General features: G+C 42.3%; 1 protein-coding gene across 1 annotated transcript in view; it reads left to right on the top strand.

Moving 5' to 3' along the window:
• The window catches only part of SDK1 (sidekick cell adhesion molecule 1), a 625,710-nt gene that overhangs the window by 271,624 nt on the left and 334,534 nt on the right, over positions 1–19,552 (top strand). The window lies entirely within an intron of this gene.

Genomic DNA, 19,552 nt, shown 5'->3' on the forward strand with positions numbered 1-19,552 from the left:
TCCATCTCTTAAGTTTGTATCTGAAGGACTGATATTAAGCTATTATGCCCCCACTGACTTCTGTTCTGATTTGTTGGTGCCCCTGCCATGTTGGCATGTTGGTCATTAAATATTTTGCGTATTGCCTCAGCCTGGAAGAGTACTCAGGTTTGCATAAGAGATAAATGTGTCATCATTATGGAAACGGCTTGTGTGCTCTCACTGGTCTTCTGGAGTCACTCCTCCACTGATCCTGTACATCTGCAGAGAAGAAGCAATTGGAAGTGCTGCCTTGTGATTTCTTTCGGCACTTAGAGTCTGTGTATCTCACTTTTGTTCCAAAATGTATAATTTCCCCTTTTAAAAATACAGATTTTATGTCTGATATTTCACTCAGAAAACACTGTGCATCTAATATTTACCAGGCATAATGCCTGATGCTGAGGAAATGAAATGATTAAGACGTAGGGTTCTTGCCTTTCCTGAGCTCGCTTTTTGCTGAGGAGAGGCAGACCCGTGAACCAATGACAAGAGCACAGTGTGTTGAATGCCAAGTGAAATGGAGTTAGCTAGAAAATGTTGTGGAAGCACAGGCAAGGGAGCAATTAATTCTGCTTCTGAGGTTGGAAAAGCATTGTTAGCAGAACTCTTTAATCTTTTCTTTCACTTATGGAGAGAGGCAGCACCAGCGAGATGATTAAGGAAAGGAGATTTGGGCTAGAACAGGGCTCTCCAACTAAGGACCATTGCACCTACTGTCCCGTTGTCTGCTCCCCTTGTTTTCAATGCTCGTGTCCCCCCAGCAAGACTCTGCCTTTCCTACAACCTCGTTCAGTTAAGGGTATTGTTTTCCTCTCCCACCAGAATGTAAGTTCCATGAGGGCAGGGATTTTTGTCTCCTTTTTTCCCAAGTAGCCAGAAGAGTGCATGACAACTCAAAGGACTCAATAAATACTTGCTTACTGAATGGATGAAAGTCATTAGGAACGAAAGGCATTGCTTTGTATATTTCCATCTTCGTTCTTCACCACTGTGCAATGAATCATTGTTTTTTACTCTCCCTCTCTCGATTCTCTCCCCATCTTTGGCTTCTCAGGATACCTTCTTACTGGCTTTGCTCTTGTTCCTCCTCTAGCTGCATTTCTTTTGGTGTTTATAGCTCCATTTTGTTCTCCTTACCCCAAAATGTAAGGATTCCCCACTGCCTAGTCCTTTAGTGCCAAGTTTTGTCATGTTTTTATGCTGTTTTTTCCTCCTTTGAGATCTCATTCATTCTTGTGACATTAAGTATCACCTTTGATCAAACATCATTTCCAACCTGAATGCCAGGGTGGGCATTCATTCTTTGTCCAATGGAAAACTGGGTGAAATGATTTTAAGTCCACTATGACTCTAAAATTCTGATTATCTTCTAATTTCTTAACTTCTTTGTCTGATTTAGTAAGGTGTCCTAAAATGGAAGGTTGTCCCCATGCATCTCCTCGATTATTGACTAACTTTTTGTCTGTTTGATGACTTCATCTCATGCGTTGGTCTCTGGCTTTCCTCTTTGTCTCAGTCTCACTCATCCAGTTGATTATGCTGCTTCTGGCTACAGTGGAGAAAGCTTGCCCAGTCTAACCTAGTGCTTGGGACGTTGTGCCCTGAGAACGGGATCCACTGTCTTGTTGGACGTTTTCACTTGGAAATTAAATTAGCCTGTCTCTTTATACTTCCCATCCCAAAGCAACTTCTTCTCCTAGATGCCCTAGAAGGTTGTCTCACTTTCTTTTTATGTTTCCAGTTCTTACCTATCCCTGAACACTTAGCTTAAATCCGTGCTTCCTCCAGAATATTTATCCATCTGTCCATATGATATGGGATGTCCTAAGTTAGGGAATAGTAATTTTCCCACACATCCTGAGTTTCTACCACTTATATTTCTAATCCTTTGCCTGCTGTAAAAGATAGGGTTGGTAAAGATAAAGTTAAGATATACAGGATTTTGTGTTGGAGAAACACTTTTTCAGAAACAGTTCACAGTAGTTCTTGTTTATATGACCATTAGTGTAGGCTTATGTAGAGAAAATATGGAAAAATTTCAAGAGATGGATTATGCTAGAAATAGAACGAGCCAGTAGAGTTACAGCTTTCAAGCCACAGGCTTCATTATTCTCATGAACAGGGCCCTTCTGTGGGCAAAACTGACTGAGCTATGTGAAATAATGCCACTGCCCATGCTCTGCAAGCCCAGTATGTCAAACTGTAGTTTAAAAAATGAGTTGCTTTACAAACGGACTATTAATATAAGTTCTTCACCCCTAACCATTCAATATGTGATTTATAAAAATTGATTTCCTTATAACTTATGTATAAGTTGTGTAGATAACTTACAAACATATACATAAAATAACTTAGATGTATAAGTTAAAACTACTGTCTTAATCAGCTCGGGCCACCATAGCAAGACACCACACACTGGGCAGCTTAAACAATAGACGTGTGCTTTCCCCCAGTTCTGGAGGCTTGAAGTGCAAGATCCAGGTGCCAGCAGGGTTGGTTTCTGGTGAGAGCTCTCTTCCTGGCTTGCACAGCTGCCTTCTCTCTGTGTCCTCACAGGGTGTTTCCTCTGTGCACATGGATAAAGAGGGAGAGAGAGCTCTCTCATGTCTATGCCTCTTCTTATAAAGACACCAGTCGAGTTGGATCATGGCCCCGCCTTGTTACCTCATTTTCCGTTAGTCACCTCTTTAGAGGCCCCATCTCCAAATCCAGCCATATTGGGCATCAGGGCTGTACCATTTGAATTTTAGGGGGAGACAGTTCAGTCTGTAATAACTACCCATTCCTTATTCCTATTGTGGTTTCTTTCCTGAAGTACAGTATTACTCTAGATCAGAAGTCGAGATTAGCCATCTGTGGACTGCATTTGCTCCTTGACTGTGTTTCATTTAGTCCACACAATACCTTAAAAATACAGGAGCCACGGGGCTGGCCCGGTGGCGCAGCAGTTAAGTTCGCACGGTCTGCTTCTCGGCGGCCCGAGGTTCTCCGGTTTGGATCCCGGGTGCAGACGTGACACCGTTTGGCACACCATGCTGTGGTAGGCGTCCCACATATAAAGTAGAGGAAGATGGTCACGTGTGTTAGCTCGGGGCCAGTCTTCCTCAGCAAAAAAGAGGAGGATTGGCAGTAGTTAGCTTAGGGCTAATCTTCCTCAAAAAAAAAAATACAGGAGCTAATATTTAAAAGTTGAGAGGGAGTTTTCCAGTTTTAAAAAATATCCGAGGGGCCAGTCCAGTGGTGTAGTGGTTGGGTTCAGCATGCTCCACTTTGGCGGCCTGGGTTTGTGGGTTCGGATCCCAGGTGCAGACCTATACTGCTCATCAAACCATGCTGTGGTGTCAACCCACATACAAAATAGAGGAAGACTGGCACAGATTTTAGCTCAGGAACACTGTTCCTCAAGCAAAAAAAAAAAAAAGAGGACGATTGGCACCAGATGTTAGCTCAGGGCCATTCTTCCTCACCAAGAAAAAAAAAAACCTGATGAATTGGCCACACTGGGACCACCATCCCCAGTTTGAACAGTCTGTTTCATTGAGCACATTCTCCTAAGGCAGAGGTTTCAGTTTCCTGTGGAGTGCACTGTTCTTTGTTTTGTGAAAATATTCATTGTGGAATTTTAAATTATCGCAGATTTAAAGCAAATGAGAGGCAGGTCTTTTCGAGTGAGAGATTAAGTCTCTTTGTTCTTGAGGTAAGTTAGGTATTTGTATTAACAGACCTCCTCTTTGGAGAGAAATATTTCTGAATCTTAGCCTGGCTCTTTCACGTTAGCTACCTGCTCTGGAAGCATTTGAGTTGTGACCCATGACCAATAGAAGTTTCTGTGATGATGGAAATGTTCTCTATTTGTACTGTACAATATGGCAACCATTAGCTGCATGGGACCATTGAGTACTTTAAATGTACCTAGTGTGATTGAGAAAGTGGATTTTTAGTTTTATTTAATTTCGATTTACTAGCCTTATGTGGCTAGAGGCTATTGTATTGAACAGGACAGTTCTATAAGAATGCATAACACTTTGTGTGCAAAAAGAACTCCCACTGAAACTCTCCCATGACCCCTCATTGATCTCTGCCTGCTCCTGGAATTATCTGGGAGTGGTAAGAGTTTGTCATGACCAGCAAGGCTGACTCCGGGTCCTCCTGAGAGTGCTTGTACAAACGAGCAGGATGCATGCGGAAGGTTTATTTACCGCAGGGCTGTGGCTGATGAGCAGCTTGTGCAGGGAGACTTTCCCTTAGCAAGTAGGACTGCCCGGCCCTCATTCGAGACGGCTGCGCCACACACCTTCAGGGTCTGTAGTAGCCCATATTAATGGCAGCCCAAAGAAGTGGCCCGTGCATAGCCTGCCTGGGTGTACACGGCAACGCTGATTACTGCATGCCACAGTTGTTTGTGGCATATCTCTTGTGCACCAAGCCTGGTGCGAGGCATTGAACAGTTAGGGAAGTCAAGGGTGAGATGGCCATATAAATAGAGAATGAACACAAATGTGGATGAGCCGTGATAAAGAGAAGCACAGGTCACTGTGGAAACCCCTGGGTGGGGCACCCAGCCAAGTCTGGGGCAATCAGAAAGGTTTTCCCTGAGGAACTGATGTTGAACTGAGATCCAGAGGTTGAGTGAGAATTAGTCAGCTAAAGAGTTAGAGAGGAGGCCACCCCGATAAAGGGAACAGCAGTGCCTGGAGTCAACAGAAGCTTCTCTATTCACGGACTTTCAAGGTACCACCTTCCAAGATAAGAACAAAGCTCTGCCCTCACAGAGGGCCCACACATAACTGCTTAGGAAACATGAAAAACCTCCTGGGGCCCGGCCCACTGGCACAGCGGTTAAGTTTGCACACTCCACTTTGGCAGCCTGGGGTCCACCGATTTGGATCCCGGGTGTGGACCTACATACCACTGTCAAGCCATGCTGTGGCAGGCGTCCCACATATACAATAGAGGAGGATGGACACGGATGTTAGCTCAGGGCTAATCTTCCTTGAAAAAAAAAAAAAAGCCTTTTGAAAACCAGGAGATTCCACATAAATATTGAAGACCTAGTGACACCAGACCCACATCCCCCTCAAGACAACAATTAGCTGGAGCTGAGTAGATGCTGCTCACTTTCACGGTGCATCTACTCATCTTGCCAATATCCCAACCCTCCCAGGACGTGTCCCTAGCAAGGAGACCAGCCAGTTGCCATTTATTATAAGTTTTGCACTATTGTTTGTCTTATACTAGAAAAATCTTTTGCTATACCCCGTCTTTGTCAAAAATAGGGAAATAAATTAGGACCGGGAAGGTGGAGAATGTCTCTCAGGCCCAGTGGAGAGGTTTATGCTGCGTATCTGCTTGGTCCCCGCAGGCGTTAGTCTGGGCGAAGGCACGTCAGCACTGCTCACCACCGACAGATGGGGTTAATCTAGATCAGCGGGCTTCAAATCAGGGTCCGGTTCCTCCAGGGATCTTCAGTGATGGATGGTTGACGGGAATCAGTTTCCACATCCCAAACTTAGATTTGAGCTCTTTCCCAGACTGACCTGCCCGAGAAAGCGTCTGCAGTGGAGGAGCAGATTCTGCTTTCTCACCTCCCCGTTCACAGTGGCTTTTCTCCCACCTTACAAAGGAAAAGCATTCCTTCCACCAAATTCTCACCTCTCTTGTGCATGGCTCTGGGCGGTCAAGCCCTCTACTTGCCAGACCAAGGATACTTTCAAATATTGGGGTCACTGCCGAGAAAGTAGATGACTTTAATAACTGGGTAAGAAATCCTCTTGCAAGTCAGGTGGCTTACAATTCTTAGCTTTCAACAAAATGGAAGGAGGACCTAATCAAGTTGTCAGCCAAAAGATTATTAAAAATAATGTTTGATGATAAATTATGGTGTGATTTTGGGCATAGCAATCAGAATGATGTCAAAGAATTGACTGACGTTGTGACAAAACTCCTTCCATTCCCATCTACTTATTTATGAAAATAAGTTTTCTCAGTGCATACATTTATAAAAACGAAAAATAGAAATGATATTGATGCTGAACACTTTCTCATTTTAGCTAGAAGTAATATTCGCCCATGAATATATGCACTAATTAAAAAAGAACAGTCCCATTCATCTCATTGAGATGCATTTCCAATGAAATTTTACGTTTTATATTTAATATTTTTCAAAATTTGTAATGATGTATATTGGTTTGATTATTAATTATTAGTAATAATTGTAGTGGATAACCTACCCATAATTTGTTTTTCAACATTTAGAATTTTAGGATCAGAGGAATTTGAAAAAAAAATTAATGAAATATCCATCCTTTCTTGTGTAGAGAAGTGTGGCACAGTGATAAAGGACTTTCAAGCATGCTATATTACAGCAAATAAAATTCTGTGCCTGGATTGAAGGAGAAAAAGCAATGATGTAAAATTTTCAGGTATTGAGAGGGAGATTTTTAAATGAGTGCTGGTAGTTATCAAGTCACCATGGAATCTACGTCCCTTTGGATACATTTAAAACAGTGATCAAAAGTTTGTTTTAAAATACACTAGAGAGTAAATGTAAACATTTAAATATAAACTTAAAATACATGAGGGGACATAGTTTTTCAAAATTCTTTTATGGACTATATGGGCAAAGATATATGGAGAGCGTGTTCAGTGACCGTGGCAATGAGAGGTCTGTGCTTAGTTTGGAAGTGAAAGTTGAACCAGGGAAGGAGGTGGCAGGCGGACAGACAAGAACTGCAGAAGAATGAATCCTGCCAAGGTGCCAGGACGGTGGGAAAACTGGAAGATCAAACTGACAGACGGCAAATCACGCCAAGTTTGAAAAAGTGCTGGTCCAATATGTTTAACAATAATCAAAGGAAAAGTGACAAAATAGAATAAAAATATTTGGAGTCTGTGACACTGTTTCTTAACCCTGGATGTCCATGAAAATCACCTGGGCTGGTTCAGGACTTTTTTTTAAAGCACCCAGGTGATTTTAATATATATTCAGGGCTGCACATGGTTGGGCTAAACTCAAAGGGTGGTCCTTGGACCGGTAATATCAGCATCATCTTGGGAGCTTGTTAGAAATGCAGATTTTTGAGCTCCATCTCTGTCCTACTGAATCAAATTCTGCATCTTTACTTAGATGATTCACATGCACAGTAAAGCTTGAGAAAACCGAGATTTCCAACAAGCTCCCAGGCGATGCAGATGCTGCTGGTTGAATAGCAAAGTTCTGGAGTGATGCTGCTCAGAGGTTCTAGAGCAAATCTGCTCAGAGTATGGTCTGGGGAGCAGCATCACCTGGACACTTGGTGGACATGCAAACTCCCAGGGCCCCTCCCCAGACCTGCTGACCAGAGCCTCCGGGAGTGAAGTCCGGGAATGTGTGTCTTAACCAGCCCTCCAGGTGATTCTGGGACTCACTAAGATTTGAGGACCGCGCTGAGGAGCCTCCACATGGACCAGACAGCTCTGGGCCTCATGCTCATTCGGGGAGATGGCTGGCAGTTTGTTAATCCCCAGAGGCCCAGCTTAGTGAGTGAGCTGCTGCTGGAGCTTTCGTCACGAGCTCCACCTGTCTCCAAGCCCGTGGGCACCTGTTCTGCCGCGGGCCCTGAATGTCCGACCAGTTTTATGCGGGCGTGATCTGATAGTGCCGCGCTGCTATGCTCGTGCCACATGCATACAGCTCTTGGGAACACTGCCCCTAGCCATTTATTGGGTGATTCAGCAGGGGGAAGAGGAGCCAGATCAAGAGAGGGCTGTCCAGTAGACCCAGGTGCAAACTTCCCAGTGGCCCATGTCATTTGATTCAGCCGATCTAACAGTGCCAGAGGCATCCTTGCTGGAGAGAGATGCTGTGTGTGTCTGTGGCAAACCCCGGTAGGAGGGTTCCAATTTGGGGCCCCAGAGTTCTGGAGGAAGCCTGTTCCTTCTGCAGCAGAGAACTGCTCATTATTTGAGAAGGACAGACATCTCGTTGTAATGAGTTTCTGGGCCCTCATTGACACTGAGCACCAAGTGACCAGGGCCCAGAACTACCCCTCATGAGCCAGGTACTGTGAGATTCTCCAGGTCATGAGGCTGGCTGGGTGGAAATGACGCATTGAGGGCCAGGCCCAGGCAGATAAAGAAGGCAGTAAATGACATGAAAGGTGACCCCAGACTCCCATGTCAACCACCCCTTCAGCACTGACAATTCTCCCCCCATCTCATGACTACAGCCTCAGTGGGAAGGGGTTCTTCCAACCAGCTGACAAAGGAGTGAAAAACCCAGGACTGATTCACAAATAGGTCAGAACCACATGTTGGCTCTATCGAAAAATGTGGTTGCACGATACGCCCCTCTAGAGGATGGCCCTGCAACAGTGGTACAGGGACGTCCTCCCAGTGAGCAGAGCTGCAGGCAGTCCTCTCTGAGTCGCTCCCGCTGACCCAGTTCTGGGGCTCTGCTACCTGTTCCAAACCCTTAGGCTCTGCTGACTTAGAGCGTCCTGGGAGGCAATGCCTCTACCAAGGAGGACAAGGGGTTCCCTGGACCAGCAGACAAGGGATTCGATGACTATGCTGGCATGGGAAGTTGATGCTGATGACCTTGAGGAGCCTGGACTGCTGCTACATGACGGGGGCATGGAAGAATCTCTTTGAAACCCAGGTGACTCACTGGTGTGTCCCTGGTGCCTCCACATCCAACAATAATAGACAGTGGGTGGTTGTAGCAACCGGAGCAAGTCAACTAAACACTTACAGGAAGGTCTGGGTCACCTCGCCAGACCAGCAACGCAGACCAGCTGAAGTGCCGGCCAGGCATAAGGGAATTGCTCTCCTTTTTGTCCTCATTCTGTGTCGCTGGAATTGGACTCCCAGACAACTCTTAACCCAGGCACAGGTGGGGCCCTCTGAGTCGTACAGCAAAAGGAATGTAGTGTCACCACAGGTACAGCCAAGAAATTTACTGTGATATTCATGGAAGCCCAGCGTAAACCAAACTTGTTTCTTTGGGGAAGGATTCTCAAAAGAACATATGTCATCCAGGGAGAGGAAGGTGGCCGGCCTCACATTCCTGCTTGCTGAAGCTGCATCGAACACCTGCCTCAGCTCCCTCCAGTTGGGACTTAGGAAGCCATGGCCTAATGAGCAGCCTTTGGGTGCTTCACGATAGAGGAGCTCCTGCCGCTCAGTGCAGCGTGTGCCTTCCCCGAGCTCTTGACTTCCAGAACGCTGCGCTTTAGCTGCATTAACAGGCTTTTGCATTAATCTCCAGGATTAGCATGGAGCCTAATGCTAACCCAAAAGGAAAAACCAGAAGCACTTTCCTTGACTTTTTGTCAACTTCTATTTACTTCAGAATTCGACACAGCATGGGCTCACGTTGCTTTGTGTTCTGGACCAAGTTGAATATCCTGGCTTCAGTTGTCTTCTTTATGCCTACAGATGGGATATGATTTATTAACTTTGTCTCTAGCTATTTAAAAGAAAAAGAGCTTTTATTGTGGAGCAGAAATTGTCAAAATCCTATCACCTGCAAAATAGGACTTGGCTCTTTCTTCTCTGAATTAACTGAAATCAACCTGTTTTCAATTGGTGATATTCCTTCATTAGTTTTAATTCATTTTTGAGCGCATCTGATTTTTTTATTCATAATGCTTTTGATGAAAATTAATTAGTTTTTTTTAGAACTTAAACAATATTATCACGGGCACTCAGACATTGTTATACAAAGGGGCCTTACTATAAAGCTGGCCTCAGGACTCAGAGCGTGTGTCTGTATCGTAGAGAACTCACCGTACGATGACGCTGTGTGGCTGTTGGCTTTCTGGGTGCTGGGGATCTGGGGCTCAGTTTTCTCATCTGTGAAACGAGGGGTCTGAACCAGGTGAACTCTAAACTTGTGTTTAGAGCCCAAAAAAGCTAAATACACTTTTATAGACTAGATCTGAAGACTATATACAGAAGTTTATGTAAATATTATACTGATTAACCATTTTCTTAGCCCAACGTAGGATGCCAATCAAAATTCTAACTAGTAAAGGCCTAGGGAAAAGGGGAGCTGCTCATACAGACTGGTAGGAGATGGAAGGAGAGGAGTGGGCTCCATCAGGTGTCAGGTCCACCCCAAACTAATTACTGAGACCTAGGGGAGTCTCAGATGTGCTAAGTCGGAGGGGCCTCGGATGTGTTGTCCTGGAGGAGGCTTAGATGTGCTAATCCAGTGGGGCCTCAGATGTGCTAACCCAGAGGGGTCTGGGATGTGCTAACCTGGCTCTCGGGGGACAAACAAGTTTGGCATCTATACCTTTGCTGGTCTTCTTCCCCAGATATTCAGCTTCCTGAAGCTTAATCTCTTTTCCAACAGAGAACTGTGGAACCAAATTTCACTAAACCAAAGAAAAATCCACTTCCTTAACTGTAATTTCAACAACAAAGAATTTAGAGAGAGAGAGAGAGAGAAAATCACTTTTAAAAGTCCCACTTAACTTAATGTGAACAGCAGCTCTGCAGCATGAGTCCCACACATGTAACATCACTGTTTGCCTAAGGCCTTGGAGACAAAAGTCAAACCTGTTTACCTACCACGTTTCCGATTTGGTCTGATTCAAGGAGAGCCTTAATTTTTATAAAATGTGCAATCCCGTATTCAAAATCTATTATGAGTAGAACCTCCTGAATTAATCCAATCATTGCTTGCCAAATAAGTGTGTTTTTGTTTTTATTTTTTCAAGAAAAGGGCTTTTAACATAATACTTTATTAGCCAGAATATATGTTTCAGCAGAACATCTGTTAATCACACAAGATACAGAGAATGAGCTCTCTGGGCTTAATGGCCTGGCCCAGGGAGGCAAGGTGGGACAGCTCTCAGCGAAGCTTTGGAGAAGGCGGTCTCGACTGCCAGAGTGGGTCCAGAGCAATGACCGAGAAAGTTCTCGTGGACCTGACGTGCCCGGTTGAGGACTGCAGAGAGGGAGGGGCGCTGAGTTGGAGGCAAAGCTCCTTCAGGCTGGAGGGTGGAAAACTTTTTGGAGACTGTGAGTTGTTAGCCAAACCCAGCAAAAGGATGGAGGGCAGAGCAAGCGCAGAGCTGTCAGATGGCCTGAAATTTGCAGATGCCGGGCATGCTGGTGCAACTTGAAAAGAGGGTGCAGATGCCCTAGAAGAAATCAGCTCTTGGCTCAGTGTCCCTCAAGCAGCGGGCCTCCCTTCGGTATTTCAGATAGGATTCTTTCCATGCATAATTTTTTTTCTTTTTTTTTTTTTTTTTACAAAAGCAGCTTAGTCAATTAAAAAGAAATTCCATTTGCAGTGAAGATTTATTTAACACTAAACAGGTTGCTTGCTGTGTGAGCCCCAAAATAATAAAAATAGGATAACGTATTTGAGTGAATAGAGAAAATTACAGAATACATTTAGAAAATAACTGGATCATCAGTATAAACAGATTGAAATTGTGGTTTCTGGAATAAAGTCAGTGGAAATGATATTTTATTTGAGCTGCTTCCCTATATACAACTTTACAGAAATCCAATTTAATAATTTTAGGCTGTATTACCAATTACTTAAAGAAGAAGGATGGATTTGTATTTCCTGATAACACGTATGTATTTCTGTTTGAAGTAAATGAGAGTAACCTGCACATAGCAGGAGGAAAGAGAGCCCCAGAAATTTTATTAACTGTAAGTTTGGGTTGCTGATAAATGACACTCTCTCATATTTTTATGAACTGAATAATAAAAGGGCTCACGGGGTCACACCCAACCACATGTGGAAAAGGAAAATGCGTGGGCACACCCCTGTGGGTATGCAGTTAATATACGGTTTAAAGGGATCTCAATAAAGACTTTGCATAAATTATGTGTATGGCATAAAAATAAGTAGAGTAAGGGGTGAATTTTAAATGTGCTAAGGGAATTCTGCCCTCTGATTTTAAAAAGAGAAGGACATTTGCTTAAGGAATTTGATGATCTACTGATAGGTCATTTCTGAAAATAGTAGAGAGCCGCATCTTGGATCACAGTCGATGTTTTAATGCATGCCACTCTCCCCAAAGCCCTGTTCTGCACGACTCACTCTCCACACGCTCCTGATTCTTTGAGGAAAAGGAAGCCAGCCACCACTCTATAAATTCCCTCCAAATCTGTGAATATTGACTGCTTCTGGCTTACCTCCGTCCTATTCCAGGAGGGCATTCCAGCTCCCACCCAAGCCTGAAACGCCTCCACTTGCCTGAGCCTGTCTCCTCCAGAGCTGCCTCTGTTTCCTTTCTCCATCTTCCCCTTCCTCTGGATGTCCCTAGGCATCCTCAGCACTTCTTCTAGACAATCATATCTTTTCCCCTGCTTGCCATCAGGCGACCTCTGACTCCCCGCTCCTCAGCCGCCTCCCTCAGGGGCCCTTGTAGTCTGCTGAAACTGGCTGCTTCGTGTCTCGTCCCCCCTAGAGCTGCCACCAGCAGATGAAAGGTGACCTTCCGCCTCCAAATCGAGGGCTCTGTGCTGGTCATGTCCCTGGCCCTTGGGACAGGCTGACTGCTCTCTTTGGAACCTCTGTGTTCCAAGGTTCTCTAGCCCCCTAGCATCTCTTGCTCAGGACTTTTCTTAGATGCTTTCTTTTCTGCCCTCCCATTAAATGTGTTTTTGTTGTTAGCTGCCATTGCCCCACAGCTCTGTTCGGTTAATGTCGGTCACTTAGGCCTGGAGCCTCCAGGTCTTTTTATGATTCTGAGCTCTGCTCCTGGATCTCACATGCACACACCACTGTCCACATGTCCCAGGGACTCCTCAGACTCAACGTTTTGCCCAGCCTGATTGCCTTCTCATTATTAACTGAGCCATCCTGAAAGTAGAAATCATAGGATCATCTTAAATTCTTCGCCTGGTTCCATTAAGTTCCCCAATTCTGTCAATTCTATTTCTGAAATAATAGTAATTTTATTTAGCATAAACTGAGATCTATATCATACTGTGCTGAGGGAGGTATTTACTAGAGGAGCCTGCAGAAATAGTACTAGTCAAGGCCACAAGATTAGTCAGTGGTGGAACCAGGATTTGAACCTGGTGCGCGCAGCTGCCAAGCCCAAGCTTTCAACCTCTGGCACGCCTCTCATTTCTCGGTGTCTCCTTTCTCCTTGTTGCCGCTGTCACGCTCTCCCCAGCTCTCGCCTGGACGAGGACCCTTCAGAGGTTTTTTCTGCTCTTCCTCCTGAAAGAACTTTCGGAAGCTATGTACCTTCTTGTACACTTTAAAAAAGATATTAAAACTTTTTCATAAGTGTAAATAGTTGCAAGGAATATTTATTGTAAATTTTGACATTTAAAAATAAAACTGTTACATCATTCTGCTGACTGGATCCACTGGAATATCTAAATACCACCGTGATTTGATATCATCTCTATTTCCAAAGTATGTGGGAACATTTTCTTTGACAGTGGAGGTGGTGCTGGTTCATTATTAAATTCTGCTTCCCCCAACACACAGAATGTTATCTTAATATAATGTTCTTTTATGCTTCAGAAATCTTTATTGATCACCTGATCGTGCTTTCCTGCAACATACATACATATACTCATACATACATATGCACATGTGTGTGCACTGACACATATGTACTCAAACACATGCATGTGCTTGCACACACGTGCACGGGTATAAACTGCATTTGAAATCTGTTATTTATTTCCATTGACCATAAACTCTATTAAAAATTAATTCCATATTAAGCTATTATTATGATTTTTAGGACACAGTCGATCAGAATACCTTAAATATATTACGAATTTCATAAATAATTATTAAACATAGAAGAGATTGAAAGACTCGGCTTGGCAGCTGTGCATACCAGGTTCACATCCTGGTTCTACTACTGACTTGTCTGTGGCCTTGACTAGTACTATTTCTGCAGGCTCCTCTAGTAAATATCTCCCTCAGCATAGCATGCTACAGGTCTCAGTTTATGCTAAATAAAATTGCTATTATTTCAGAAATAAGAGGAACAGAACTTGGGAAATTAATGGAACTAGGTGAAGAATTTAAGATGATCCTGTGATTTCTAGTTGTAGGAGGACACAGTTGATAGTGAGAGAGCAACAGGTCTGGAAACACATCTCTTAATGAGATGGATTCAGGGCATTTGTGTTTCGGTGCCCTGATGAAAGGAACTCAAACTGGTTCTCTGTTTTGGTACCCAGAAGGGTTTTAGTCAATGTGATAAGTCATTAAGATTCAGCGTGGTGAGAAGTACGACTTTCTTTTTTAAAGTTGGAGAAGAGTGAGCATGGAAGGGAAGGCGGGAGGGGGAGCCTGGAGTTGAGGAGGCTTCTTAGGCAGACAGTTTTAGGAAAGAGTATGTCGGGAAGTTGAGTATCTGGAAGTTGATTACTTAGAGCACTTACTTATAGCGTTCCTAAGGTGCACCTTACCAGGGGCACAGGTCTACTGCAGTGGCCTCCCTTCCAGTTCCTGGCAGGCATCTGAACCATCACCTCCACCCCAGGCGACTTTCAGAAGTGACATTAGAGTTCTCGTTCTAGAACATGCCATTTTTCTTTTTGAGAATTTAAACTCTTCACTGCTTGGTCTTGTGTTTAAGACTCTTCACACGCGTCCCAGCCTGTTTAGAGTTTCAATTCTCCATCCCAACTTTTCCTGTCAACTTTTCCCTCCTCTCCCCAAATTAACGCACCCCTCCCCTGAAGCACCATTCTTTGAGCAAGTCCCCTGGCCTGGAATGACCTCACTCCCCTTCTCGTCTTCAAGATGGCTCAGATGTCCCCTCCTTTCTGAAATCATATCCAGTCTCCCTGGGCTCATTTGTGCTCCTGTCATGATGCTTATTACACAGCAGTTGATGCACTTGCCTCGCCCATCAAGGTTGGAGCTCCTTTCCAGACAGCACCTCCCTTTTGAGCTTAGATCTATAGGTCAAGCACAATGCTCAGTACAGAGCTGGGAATGGAATTGATAGTTTCAGATGGCAAGAAATTAAACTTCTTTGGTATTTGTAGGAAAATAGACTTATTAGTCTTTACAAAGATCATTTTTGAGGAAAATTTGTTTAAACAGTTTTATGTTTATATTCATTGATTGAGACAGTAATTTTTGACTTCAGAGAATATCTGAGAGAATATGATGAGTTTGGAAGATCTTTTTAACCTTATGCTGACTGGTGAATTTCAGCTTAAAGCAGGATGCAGAATTCATTTTGACCAATGATTTCTGACGGGACGGCACATTTTGATAACAGACCGGAATATTGCATCACAAACAGACTATGAGATACAATGCCGGGGGGGGGGGGGAGGAAGCGGTATTGGTCATAGAAGATAGAGCCAGCAGTTATTCAATAACAGGGGTTTCATAATAAGATAATTTGGCATACTGATGTGCAAAGAAATCTTAGGGAATTTCCATAGCTGTAGAAAGGCAAATTAAAGGAGTCACTGGGTGCCAATAAAAACAGAAACAGACAAAAACTCCCAAGAAACTATCCTAAAAAATCTCAGAAAGAAAAATAGGATACTTCCAGTCAAGGTTCTTAGGAGAAAGAACTTTGAATGTAGAACTCTATACTATCCTTCAACTGTCGAAATAAATAAAGACATTTCCAGACATTCGAGGTCTCAGAAATTTCCAACTTACAGACTGTGAAAGAATTAATAAAGGATATACTCCAGCAATAAGAAAACAATGTACAAATGAAGTAATAATCAAGAAAGAATTTGCTGAACCGTACTTTTAAATCTAAATAATGTTTATTGTTGATACTATCAACACAGAACTAGAATTCTAAGAACTATCAACAATGAAACTTATTAGCGGTTTGGGGAGAAGAGAGAGATGAAGTGCGAGAGGAATAAAGAAAACATATACTACTTTTTTTTGAATCTTGTTCAGGAGAAGGACATACTTACTGATGAAGTCTAGATATAAGGAAAAAGTAACTTTAAGTAAATGTTAAAATTTTAAGGATAGCCACTGGAAGAATAGAAATTGAATACATAGCTTCCAAACCACTGGAGAAAAAATGGAATGCATCAGGTCAATCCAAGAAAGGGCACGAAAAGAGGATTAAAAAAAGAAAGAAAAAGAAAAACAAGAAACAACTAAGAATCATTGCAAAATAAATATATGAAATAAGATATCAGGATTAGTCCGAACACATTAGTAATCCCAGTAAATGTGACTAATTTAAACCCACCTGTTATAAACGAGACTTTCAGATTGGATTTTTAAAAAACAGTTAAGGTATATGCTATTTACAGGAAATATTTTCTCAAACAATGTAAGAAGCTTGAAATAAAAGATGTCAGACAAATGTTAACCATAATCAATTAGGTTTAGCAATATTAATTAGAATGTGAGGTATTAGATAAATTAGCATTCGAGGCAAAAAGACCAAGAGGAATGTTTCCTATTGAAAAGGAACGATCTACCAAGACACTGACAGACATAATTAATACGGTCATCCCTCAGTATCCCTGGGAGATTGGTTCCAGGACCCCTGAGGATACCAAAATCTGCAGTTGCTCAAGTCTCTTAGTTGGCTCTCTATATCTGCAGGTTCCAGATCCGAGGATTCAACCAACCGCAAATCTTAATCATAGTACACGATCCTGATCCTCAGTTGGTTGAATCTGCGGATACAGAACCCGTGAATACAGATGGCCAACTGTATACCATCAAGAAGTAGGTTGGACCCCTAAAAGTGTAAAGAAGGTTAAGAACACTATGAAAAAATTTAGCTTCCATTCACTGTGAAAAGTATTCTTAGCCAACTGGGAATAGGAGAAAAACATTTCATCTAAGTAGAGGATATCTAACAAAAATCTACTAGAAACAACTTAGTGGTATATTATGAGAAGCATTGAGTTTAAAATCTGCTTCTGGGCAAGGATGCCTCCTGTTACGTTATACTGAGGACACACTAAATGAAATAAGACTGGAGGGGGGGTGGGGGGAGAGGAGGGAAGAGAAAGAGAGAGAAGTCAGGGAGGGAGGAAAAGACGTCAGAAAGGGAGAAGGAGGGAGAGGCGGGGAAGGCAGAAAAGAGTTATAGATATTGGAAAGAGGCTAAAGTGTTGTTATTTCAGGCAATATGGTTGCTTACACAGAAAATCTAGGATAATCAATTGACTATTAGGGTTTATGAGAGAGTTTTGAAAGATGGCTAGATGCAAGATCAACATAGAAAAAGTTAACAGTTTTCCTACTCATCAGGAATAACTATTTAGAAAACTATGATGGAAATGTAATAAAAATTAAAACATCCCATTCACTGTATAGCAAGCTAAACTTTTAAATACTTTGAATAAACCCAACAAGAAATATACAAGAATCTGTAGAACTTTATTGAGAAAGTGTTTTTTTTAAAGGAACAAATGGAGTGATATACTATGTTCATAGATGGAAAGACTCGATTATGTGAAGATATCAATTCTCCTCAAATGAATCTATAAATTCAGTACAATCATGAAACTTATCAAGTTGATTTTAGAATTAATATGGAAGCCTTCAGTAAGGAAATGGCTGGATAAACCTTAGTATATCCATACTATGGAATATAATGGATCAGTTAAGAATAATGAGGTAGATTTGTACATATGAGTATGGCTAGACCCCCCAGAACATATTTTTGTATGGAAAAAAAGAAAGTTGCAGAACAATACATGTAGTATGATATCATTTCATTAAAAAACACAAGACAATACTGTATACATTTTATTAGTACATGTATATATGCCTGAATAAGTCAAGAAAGATCCAGAAAAAATCACATTGAACTTGTTAACCATGGCTTTCACTAGAGAGGGAAAATGTAGAGAAACCTTCAAAGGGGCATTTCACCCACCTTTCAGCGTCTTCTTATGTTTCTTTATATATAAAGCCCAGGAGTTTTAGTTGTGATTGGCTGGAATAGGGAAAAATACATCTACACCATCTTTCTGGAAGTGCAAGTCCTCACGCAAGTTTTGCAAGGACTAAAAAAGGAGAGAAGAATTTCCCTATTAGGTCCCAAAGCATATCATAAAGACAAAGTAATAAATTTGTGATAGTGGAGCATGGATGAACAAAGGTACTGTTTTTGGTTATCAAGGGTAACAACTATCCCCCAAATTTAGTTGTTTAATACAGCCTTTTTTTTTCTCATGATTTTGTGGGTCATGAATCGGGAAGGACTTGGCTGGGGTTCATCTCTGACCCACCTGTGGTCAGCTGCGTGCTGGGCGAGGTTTCCTTCCAAGGCGGCTTTTCCTCATAGCCTCTCCTTCTCCAGGGCCTTTACTTATGGTGGCTTCAGGGTGGTGACACACTCTTATGTGCTGAAATCCACTCATCAATTAGGTTACTTTGGACCAAGGTAACAGAAAATCTCAATTCAAACCAGTTTTTAACAGTGATTTATTATCACATGTAAAGTCCAAGGTCAGAGCAGTGTCCAGTGTGGCTTATGAGGTCATCAAGGCCACAGATTCTGTCTGTCTTTCTGCTCTACCATTTTCAGCATCCTCGGCATTGGCTTCATCCCAAATCTGATTTCCCTTAAGTTGCAAGGTGACTGCTGGTGACAGTTTGGGCTTTGTGCTTCCCCCTTGCGTTATTAAGAGAGAAAGTCACACCAGGAAAATTCCTTCCCTTTTGTCTTATTAGGTCTACTGCAATTACAGCCACCTGGGGAGAGCCGTATGTTTATTGGCTTAGACTGAATTTCAGGGGTTGAATCAATATTGACGAGTTAACCACAGTGTCTGGGACAACTCTCTCACTCACACTATCCTTATCAAAATAAATTCCAATTAGATCAAACACATAAATGTAAAATATAAAACTATTAAGTCCCTAGAAAATATTGGTGTAGGGAAGACCTTTTGAAGAAACAAAAATTTAAAGCAATAAGAGAACCGATAAAATATTTTATTGAATCAAAATTTAAAACTTCCGTGTAATGAAGGGCCCTATAAACAAAGTTAAGAGACAAGAGACAGACCAGATAAAAATATTTGCAACATAGTTAATCTATGAAGGCTTAACATTCTAGAGGTAATCAATATGAAAAAAGACAACTCAGTGGAAAAAATGAGCAAAGCATATAACAAGGTATTTGATAGAAGATGAATATATATTGCCAGTAAATTTATGAAAAGATGGACGAGCTCCCTCTTAATCTAGCCAATCCAAGTTCAAACAAAATATAGATGTTCAGTCATCAAGTTGCTGCACATTTGAAAAGTTTGATAATATCCAATGTTGGGCAGGGTATAGGATAATGAAATTTTCAAAATGCTATTAATTGATGTATATTAATACAGCCATTTTGGAGAGCAGTGAGGTGATATCTATCACAAGGATAAATCCCCATTTCTAGAACCCTTGTGTTCGTTGCTCTGAGAAATAGTTGCACATGATCACAGGAAGTACAAAGAAGGATGTTTGCACTGGTGTCAACTGGAAATGGTCCAAATAGGGGATGGCTCAGCAACCGAGCATGCAATATTATGCATAAACGGCAATGCAACACTATACATAAAGATCAAGAAAGAATACTGATCAAACGTC

This window comes from Equus quagga, chromosome 7 (assembly GCF_021613505.1).
Source record: "Equus quagga isolate Etosha38 chromosome 7, UCLA_HA_Equagga_1.0, whole genome shotgun sequence".
Lineage (NCBI taxonomy): Eukaryota > Metazoa > Chordata > Mammalia > Perissodactyla > Equidae > Equus > Equus quagga.